Source organism: Mizuhopecten yessoensis, unplaced genomic scaffold (assembly GCF_002113885.1).
Source record: "Mizuhopecten yessoensis strain PY_sf001 unplaced genomic scaffold, ASM211388v2 scaffold4033, whole genome shotgun sequence".
Taxonomy (NCBI): Eukaryota; Metazoa; Mollusca; class Bivalvia; order Pectinida; family Pectinidae; genus Mizuhopecten; species Mizuhopecten yessoensis.
Genome location: NW_018405342.1, coordinates 211,557 through 222,684, shown reverse-complemented (window position 1 = coordinate 222,684; position 11,128 = coordinate 211,557).

The window sequence follows — 11,128 nt, the reverse complement described above, 5'->3', positions numbered from 1 at the left end:
TAAAATAGAGATAAAAGAAAAGAAAACAATAATCAACAACGGTGTGCTGATTAAAACAATCAACATGACACGACCCGAATTTGAACCCTTGACTACAGTTTTATACTATTGCTTTAACCGACTGAGCTACCCGGTAAACGAAGTGTCGTTGCCTGACTGTTCAACAGTTATGTTAAAAACGAAATTCAGGTGAGTCTTGTCCATATACAAAAAGCTACAGTGCAGTGGGACAGGGATCCTTAAGGAAGTATAATGTTCCCACCGAACCAGGGATCTTCAAAGACATCAACAACGGAAGGAAAAACTACAGTGCAGTGGGACAGGGATCCTTAAGGAAGTATAATGTTCCCACCGAACCAGGGACCTTCAAAGACATCAACAACGGAAGAAAAACTGCAGTGCAGTGGGACAGGGATCCTTAAGGAAGTATAATGTTCCCATCGAACCAGGGACCTTCAAAGACATCAATAACGGAAGAAAAACTACAGTGCAGTGGGACAGGGATCCTTAAGGAAGTATAATGTTCCCACCGAACCAGAGACCTTCAAAGACATCAACAACGGAAGAAAAACTACTCGGAGGACATGTATGGATGCATATAAAAATCCTTCCTAGTCAACACCGTTAGCCCAGACAGAAACTACAAAAAGGTTCTGAAGTTTTGTTTCAAATATGAAAACAGCAGAGTTTCACATCTTAGTGAATCAAAGACAAAGTAAACATACTCAAAGATCAGTTCTCAGTGTTAACTTCCAACGAGAATATGGATAACATCTCAAAAAAAGAACCATATTCACTTATGCCTGGCATCAATATGGCGTACGGTGAAGGCGTAATGGAGATTTTATTTTAGACCTGAAGTCTTACACACATTTTTAATCCTCGTGAAGCCAGGCTGGTAGAATGTAGCTGTCGCTCAAATCTTCAAGAAGGGTGACAATTGTCTTGCTACAAACTATACGTGTCTGCCTCACTGAAGGGAACCGAACTGCCTCACAACGAGGAAGCACGAACTGCCTCACAACGAGGAAGCACGAACTGCCTCACAACGAGGATGTACGAACTGCCTCACAACGAGGAGTTACGAACTGCCTCACAACGAGGAAGCACGAAACGCCTCACAACGAGGATGTACGAACTGCCTCACAACGAGGAGTTACGAACTGCCTCACAACGAGGAAGCACGAACTGCCTCACAACGAGGATGTACGAACTGCCTCACAACGAGGAGTTACGAACTGCCTCACAACGAGGAAGCACGAAACGCCTCACAACGAGGATGTACGAACTGCCTCACAACGAGGAGTTACGAACTGCCTCACAACGAGGAAGCACGAACTGCCTCACAACGAGGATGTACGAACTGCCTCACAACGAGGAGTTACGAACTGCCTCACAACGAGGAAGCACGAAACGCCTCACAACGAGGATGTACGAACTGCCTCACAACGAGGATGTACGAACTGCCTCACAATGAGGAAGCACGAACTACCTCACAACAAGGAAGCACGAACTGCCTCACAACGAGGATGTACGAACTGCCTCACAACGAGGATGTACGAACTGTCTCACAACGAGGATGTACGAACTGCCTCACAACGAGGATTCAAATACCAACAGAGCGTGAGATACTCCTTGAGGTGGACTGCACCACCCCAGAAGAACAGGAATAATGCATGGTTTTATACAGAATTATTAGTATCCTTGGCTATCTTGGTACAACTTGATAATACAAAAACGAATGTGTTGGTGTACATGTACGGGTGATTGCTGAATGATGCTTGGGCTTCTACTAATCAAAACATTTAATATTCAATGTAGTATTTATTAATGGCATTCGATGTAACATCGAGACATATTGTTCAATTTATTGTCAAAATGTAATGTTAAAATGTATCGTCAACATTTCATGTTAAAATGTATCGTAAACACTTTTTGTTAAATGTATCGTAAACACTTTTTGTTAAGTGTATCGTCAACACTTTTTGTTAAATGTATCGTCAGAATTTAATGTCTCGGGTATCGTCAACACTTATTGTTTAATGTAACGTCAACGCTTTTTGTTAAATGTATCGTAAACACTTTTTGTTAAATGTATCGTCAGAATTTAATGTTCGTGTATCGTCAACACTTATTGTTTAATGTAACGTCAACGCTTTTTGATAAATGTATCGTCAACACTTTTTGTTAAATGTATCGTCAACACTTTTTGTTAAATGTATCGTCAGAATTTAATGTTCGTGTATCGTCAATATTTACTGTTTCATGTTTCGTCAACACTTTAAATGACCTTAGTTGTTAATGGGACGTTAAACCAAACCTATTGTCAACACTTCGTGTTAAATGTATTGTCAATAGTTTATGTTAAATATATCACCAACCGGTAATGTTTAATGTATCGTCAACACTTTTTGTAGGTCAACATTGAATGTTCAATTGATAGTCATTAGTTAGAGTCAAATGTACGGTGAACATCTAGTGTTTCGTATTGTCTAAAGTATATATTTGCATTGATTTTTCGTTATATAAATAATACTTCGTTCACAGTTACGAAAAACTATCTGTATGAAAAGTCTTGAATTGCACTTTGCTAAAAAATCGACCGAATAATTGAAAAGGGCTGCGCAATATTACGTAATCGAGTTTAATAATAAAACACTTGGTATCGCAGTGACAACAATTAAATAATTGAATACAACATGACGTCACAGTGATTCAACAATAGTTTCTAAAGTTCACCGTGTGCTGTCCGTCCTACGTGTCAAGATACTGTATATCTCTTTAATGCTGTTTTATGGTATTCCTGCTACTCTCGTCCCTAAGTTCAGATTAAACTCTAATCAAGGGCGGCCTGTTGCTGGTTTTCACAGCTGCTCTCGTCTGTACAGTAGCGTTTATCTATATAAACAATGTTCACTCCTTCTTGTCAGAATGCCATGAGATGTAGAGTCCAAAGATTCCTTACAGTGTTTACCTTCTTAGCTCTGTGTGTGTGTGTGTCACATCCGTCTTTTATCTGTTTCAGTAACCTTGGATATTTATCTGCTGGAAATACCACATTGAAGTGACCCTGTCGAAGCACCTCATCAGAGAACAAATTCAATAAATAAATAAATGTACATCGTTGTGTATATGTCATACGTACATTTTTGTGTATATGTCATACGTACATAGTTATGTATATGGCATACGTACATTGTTATGTATATGGCATACGTACATTGTTGTGTATAAAGCATACGTACATTGTTGTGTATATGGCATAAGTACATTGTTGTGTATATGGCATACGTACATTGTTGTGTATATGTCATACATACATTTTTGTGTGTATGTCATACGTACATAGTTATGTATATGGCAGACGTACATTGTTATGTTTATGGCATACGTACATTGTTGTGTATATGGCATAAGTACATTGTTGTGTATATAGCATACGTTCATTGTTGTGTATATGGCATACGTACATTGCTGTGTATATGTCATACGGACATGTACATTGTTGTGTAAATGTCATACGTACATTGTTGTGTAGATGGCATACGTACATTGTTGTGTATATGGCATAAGTACATTTTTGTGTATATGTCATACGTACATAGTTATGTATATGGCAGACGTACATTGTTATGTTTATGGCATACGTACATTGTTGTGTATATGGCAAACGTACATAGTTGTGTATATGGCATACATACATTGTTGTGTATATGGCATACGTACATTTTTGTGTATATGTCATACGTACATTGATGTGTATATGTCATATGTACATTGTTGTGTATATGGCAAACGTACATAGTTGTGTATATGGCATACATACATTGTTGTGTATATGGCATACGTACATTTTTGTGAATATGTCATACGTACATTGTTGTGTATATGTCATATGTACATTGTTGTGTATATGGCAAACGTACATAGTTGTGTATATGGCATACATACATTGTTGTGTATATGGCATACGTACATTGCTGTGTATATGTCATACGGACATGTACATTGTTGTGTAAATGTCATACGTACATTGTTGTGTATATGGCCCACGTACATTGTTGTGTATATGGCAAACGTACATAGTTGTGTATATGGCATACATACATTGTTGTGTATATGGCATACGTACATTGCTGTGTATATGTCATACGTACATGTACATTGTTGTGTAAATGTCATACGTATATTGTTGTGTATATGGCATACGTACATTGTTGTGTATATGTTATACGTACATTGTTGTGTATATGTCTTACGTACATTGTTGTGTATTTGTCAAACGTACAATGTTGTGTATATGGCATACGTACATCGTTGTGTATATGGCATATGTACATTGTTGTGTATATGTCATACGTACATGTACATTGTTGTGTAAATGTCATACGTACATTGTTGTGTATATGGCATACGTACATTGTTGTGTATATGGCAAACGTACATGTACATTGTTGTGTATATGGCATACGTACATTGTTGTGTATTTGGCATACGTACATTTTTGTGTATATGTCATACGTACATTGTTGTGTATATGTCATATGTACATTGTTGTGTATATGCCATACATTATTATGTTTATGTTTTTTTCTTTTTTTTATATATATATACAAGTTATATATTTACATTCTTTGTGTATATATCATACGTGTTTTTGTATATGTAATACATTCTGACGCAATTGTCATACCATCTTGTGTATAGGTCATACATCCTTGTGTATAGGTCATACATCCTTGTGTATAGGTCATACATCCTTGTGTGTATTTCATACATTCTTGTGTGTATGTCATACATTCTTGTGTGTATGTCATACATTCTTGTGTGTTTGTCATCATTTCTTTAAACATGTGTCCGAATTTCTAATAGCTTCTGAAAAGGAGGTGTCAAAGTAAGGCGGATTGTTTCTTAATAACTTTCATTTTAGATTATAAGGTTTTGCATCATATCAAAGAATCATATTTGGATGACATTATTCGTTTATAGAGTTGACCTGCTTTGTTTAATTTGCTATTTTCACAAAAGATTGGGACAATCCATCATTGACGTGCTAGCTTCACGCCTAGACATACAATTCACGAAGCCTTTTTGATTCATTTCAGTAAATAATTTAGTTCCGTCGGAATATTCTACGCACGAAAGCTACAAATTATTCAATCTATTGTTTCTAGACGGAAGGCAATATAGGAAATAAAGAGATTTTCGATCAAGTGGGTAAGGTAATTGGATCTGCCGAGACATGCCCATGTGTATACCATGATAGAAGTTTTACCCATAATGGACTAGTATCGCCATTATTGTTACAATATTCATTTCCATAAAAACATTCTGACTAAATAGGATCTGACAAATTGTTGTCTTATTATGACTTTTTATGACGTATTTTACGTGACAACATGAGACGACAATGTTCTTATCTGTATAATTTGACATGGCGGAGTTGATTGGAAGTTTTTTTATCACGTGAAGCCAACAATACAATTTTGTATTTATATCTATTTTCTATATTTTTGTTATCTAACACCTTTAATCAAAACCGTTTCATAGATATTACCTTTCATATGCTTCGATACGAATCGGATACTCTTCAATTTAGTACCGACATTTCTATTTTTCAACATGTCTGCATTGAAAATGAACCCCTCACTTCCATCTTCTCCTGAGATGTTGTTTGATATATATAGAAGATTCCCTACGAGTGATGGTTGGTTATCATGTTTATCTTACTCGAGTTTGTTAATTTTCAAATTGTATAAAGGCACGAGGTTTACCGAGTGTCTTTTACAATTTGAGAATTAACTAACGAGAGTTAGATAAACATGAAAACCTACCATCATGAGTTTGGGGTCCTTTTTCTCCCATAATGTTCATTTTTTATTTGAAAAGCCATATTTTCCCCTTGAAAATGCACTATGTCGGCTTCCGATTGGGGGAAACAATTGCTGTGAATCATGACGTAACAATGAAATATGACGTCGTAAAGCATTGTTACGTGACGTCATAAGTAAAAAAAAATGACCAATGAAATCACGTCCAGGGTGTTACCCACTAGCAGGTAACCAATAATGTTTACCAACTCCTAGCAGGTTCATCCAATGAATCAGGAGTGAGGAGACCTATAGTGGTCATGGGAGAAATTGATATAGATGTTTGGCTCCAACAAACTCAATAAATACACGCTATTATCTATATATGATCAATTTTACCTGACGGTATTATCTATATCTGATCAATTTTACCTCACGGTATTATCTATATATGATCAATTTTACCTAACGGTTTATCTATATCTGACCAATTTTACCTAACGATATTATCTATATCTGATCAATTTTACCTGACGGTATTATCTATATATGATCTATTTTACCTCACGGTATTATCTATATCTGATCAATTTTACCTCACGGTATTATCTATATCTGATCAATTTTACCTCACGGTTTATGTATATGTTATCAATTTAACCTGACGGTATTATCTATATCTGATCAATTTTACCTCACGGTATTATCTATATCTGATCAATTTTACCTCACGGTTTATGTATATATGATCAATTTTATCTAACGGTATTATCTATATCTGATCAATTTTACCTCACAGTGTATCTATATATGATCAATTTTACCTCACGGTATTATCTATATCTGATCAATTTTACCTCATGGTTTTATCTATATATGATCAATTTTACATGACGCTATTATGTATATCTGATCAGTTTATCAATTTTACCTATCGGTATTATCTATATACGATCTATTTTACCTAACGGTATTATCTATATCTGATCAATTTTACCTGATGGTATTATCTATAGATTAACAATTGTACACGACGCTATTATCTATGATCAATTTTACCTCACGGTATCATCTATATCTGATCAATCTTACCTGATGGTTTTATCTATATCTGATCAATTTTACATGACGCTATTATGTATATCTGATCAGTTTATCAATTTTACCTATCGGTATTATCTATATACGATCTATTTTACCTAACGGTATTATCTATATCTGATCAATTTTATCTAACGGTATTATCTATATCTGATCAATTTTACCTGATGGTATTATCTATAGCTTAACAATTGTACATGACGCTATTATCTATATATGATCTATTTTACCTAACGGTATTATCTATATCTGATCAATTTTACCTCACGGTATCATCTATATCTGATCAATTTTACCTGATGGTTTTATCTATATATGATCAATTTTACATGACGCGTTTATGTATATCTGATCAATTTATCAATTTTACTTATCGGTATTATCTATATACGATCTATTTTACCTGACGGTATTATCTATATATGATCAATTTTACCTAACGGTATCCCTATAACTGATCTATTTTACCTAACGGTATTATGTATAAATGATCCATTTCACCTAACGGTATTATCTATATCTGATCAATTTTACCTCACGGTATTATCTATATATGATCAATTGTACATGACGCTATTATCTATATATACGATCTATTTTACCTGCCGGTGTTATCTATATATGATCAATTGTACATGACGCTATTATCTATATATGATATATTTTACCTGACGGTATTATCTATATCTGATCAATTTTACCTAACGGTATTATCTATATCTGATCAATTTTACCTCACGGTATCATCTATATCTGATCAATTTTACCTGATGGTTTTATCTATATATGATCAATTTTACATGACGCGTTTATGTATATCTGATCAATTTATCAATTTTACTTATCGGTATTATCTATATACGATCTATTTTACCTGACGGTATTATCTATATATGATCAATTTTACCTAACGGTATTATCAATATATGATCAATTTTGCCTGACGGTATTACGTATATGTGATCAATTTTACCTGACGGTATTATCTATATATGATCTATTTTATCTGACGGTATTATCTATATACGATCTATATTACCTGACGGTATTATCTATATACGATCTATTTTACCTGCCGGTATTATCTATATATGATCAATTTTACATGACGCTATTATGTATATCTGATCAATTTATCAATTTTACCTATCGATATTATCTATATACGATCTATTTTACCTCACGGTATTATCTATATATGATCAATTTTACCTGACGGTATTATCTATATATGATCAATTTTACCTAACGGTATTATCTATACATGATCTATTTTAAGCCTCAGCCACACATTCAGGATTTTTACTGCCGTCCTTGAAAGAACCACTCCCGATTAAAATTTGTCAAAAGTCGGATCAAGATCGTTTGATTCGTGGCGGGAAATTCACAAATTTGTGAAAATATTTATTTAATCACGACAACAATCAGATATTGTTCAGGAAGCGTCCCGATTCCTCCGTTCTCAATCCGAATCTAATCCGATTTGTAACTTCCGCATGGTAAAAAAACGACCGAATCTGTCCCGACAGCGTCCCGATTCTCCCGAACGCGATCCGACAGAGATCAGACAGTGAACCGACGCATTCGGCAAGATCTGGACGCAATCTGGACTTAATCGCCTAGAAACGGCAATGAACAATTTCCCCAAATCTTGCCCATTCATCACGACACCGTCAAGACACCGTCCAGACAACACAGGATATTGTTACGATTTTGATCCGATACAGCAGCATCTGTCACGACATAGTCGTGATTGTAATCCGACTAGACAAAATCAGCTGAGTTTCCCGAATGTTACGGGACGCACCTAACTGTCGGGAGTGCTTGGCCGACCTCTCTTGACCATTCCCGATCCGTAGGACTCTGTTACGAACGTATACGACTGCGTTCAGACAATGATAGGACAATTCAGATCATTAAGGATAGTAATCCGACTTTTTCGCTTTTCGTGTCGTAGCGATGTCTGATCTCAAACGGGAGCCATAATCGGCACTGTGTGAACGCCGCATTGCCTGATGGTATTACAACTATCCGATTAGTTTCAAAACTCTACGTTGACCTTTACTCCTCTGAAACAAACACATCGAATGTTCGTGGTTCACGCTGGTTAACACGATAAATAAAACAGGAGAAGGGCGTTGTGACAAGGCACGCCGTATCCTGTTAATTTACAATCTCACGTCATCATTGCCGGATATTTGCTTTAAACATGTAAAACCTTAAATATTCATAACTTGATGAAAATTTACATATTTGACTGAAAAAAAATAAGCTCTGCTTTAATCTTTAATGGAATCAATATACCGACATTGTGTCGAGAAGGCGGGCAATAGTTTTGGAGCGTGACAAAAATATGTAAAATAATGAAATGAAAGTCATTGAATGAAGGTAACTTCATAAAATAAAACTTACAAGCATAACAGTACTTGCAAAGCTTAGACAATTACCACAGTATTCCTACAGACATATATTTACATTCTGTGTTGCATTTGCCTATATGTCGTTAGTAAACCAAATTAGAGTATATGAGACTGTATACTACAATTTACAGTGATACGGCTAGTGTAGGAGTACAGCTGGTACAAGGTAAACAAACATGGCCGCCCGATACTTTCGGGATCAATAGGCCTATAGTCGGAAAACATTCTGGGTTCGTTAGCATTTAGTAATATAGGTCATCACATACAAATAAAGCAACTTGACAAATTATGACGATATCAATTTATTATAAGATGTGTAGGTACCACAAAATTATTGTAAGCGCCATTCTAGATACGAAATTACCAAGTTTAGTCAACGTCATCACACAGGGGATCGGTTTCGAGATTTTGAGTTAAGCATAACATCAGTGAATAACCACAACACTAAAATTCAGCATTTCTAAAACCTTGTAAAAGTCGAAGGTATCTACAAGGTTTAAAAATGTGTATAAATACCTTTTTAAGTGTTGTGGTTTTTCAGTGATGTCATCCATTACTCAAAATCACGAAACCGAGCCCCTGTGAACGTCGTCTGCTAGCGATGCTAATCTGACCGATTAGACATGGAATCTATTTCTAACGAAATGTCCTTGGTTTCGTTATCACCTACTGAAAGGACCACTTTAATTAAACGTTTCCGAGTATATATGCTTCTGAAAATAACGTAATATTCCAGTCGAAGGAAACATAAGCGTTTCCGAGGAAACCAATCAAGTCCGTTCGGCGCCGCATCACTTCAAAATACATGTAATCTATCAATGCGCGAAAAACAATTTTAATTTTAAACAAGCAGAAGTTATGCAATCATTAACAATTTTTAAACATATACACACTCATATGAAATAAATAATAAAGTTAAGTTTGTGTTCAAACCATTTTATGTGCGTGTGATTTTCAATGACACGAGGGTCTATATTATTTCTTCTGGAAATGTCGGCTGTTCTGGGATTTGAACTTACTGACGTCGCTGATATGATAAGCGGGACATTCCAACGTATTTTTGCTTCAGTTACTAAACAAAACAAACTATATACATATAAATGTAAATATAGGCAATGAACTATTACCAGATGCAGTATACAGTCGATATGAATGCAATTTGGGTGACAGATAAATAGAATGTCGCCCGGTATTTGAAATCAAAGTTTTCCTTTTTACTCAAACAATTGATAGCTTGACGAAGGGAACGTTGCGACACGTTTAACACGTACATTGTTTGTTTAAAAAGTCAAACTTCTGTTGTTTATTGTGAACGCAGTTATATGGAACCATTATTTATGACCAAACGTCATTATAATGTTTCCATGTCAAATAAATCCACACCTTCGCTCGTAGCAAACTAGGGTTCACCCTTAAACGTCTCGATGTGGAAATGAGATCGATTCGATAATTTGCTTCTCATTGTACGATAGACTAATGATTAATGCTCCGTCATTTTTAAGCTTATTTGAAAATTCGAGAAGGTGGAAGAGGTATATATCTCATGTTTCACAAATATAACATACATAATGGATTCATGAGGTTCAATAGGTTGGATTTTCTGGAGTTGACGTACTTTTAGCGTGCTATCATGTTCATGCAATAGGCTGTTGAAGATAAATTTGTTTTAAAACCAACGTGGGGAAAAAAGCATTTTAATACGATATTATCTATATATGATCCATTCGAAATGATTTCTGTCTGATCAGTTCTACCTGACGGTGGTCACGCGTTATAGTTTTATGTGTAATTTACCCC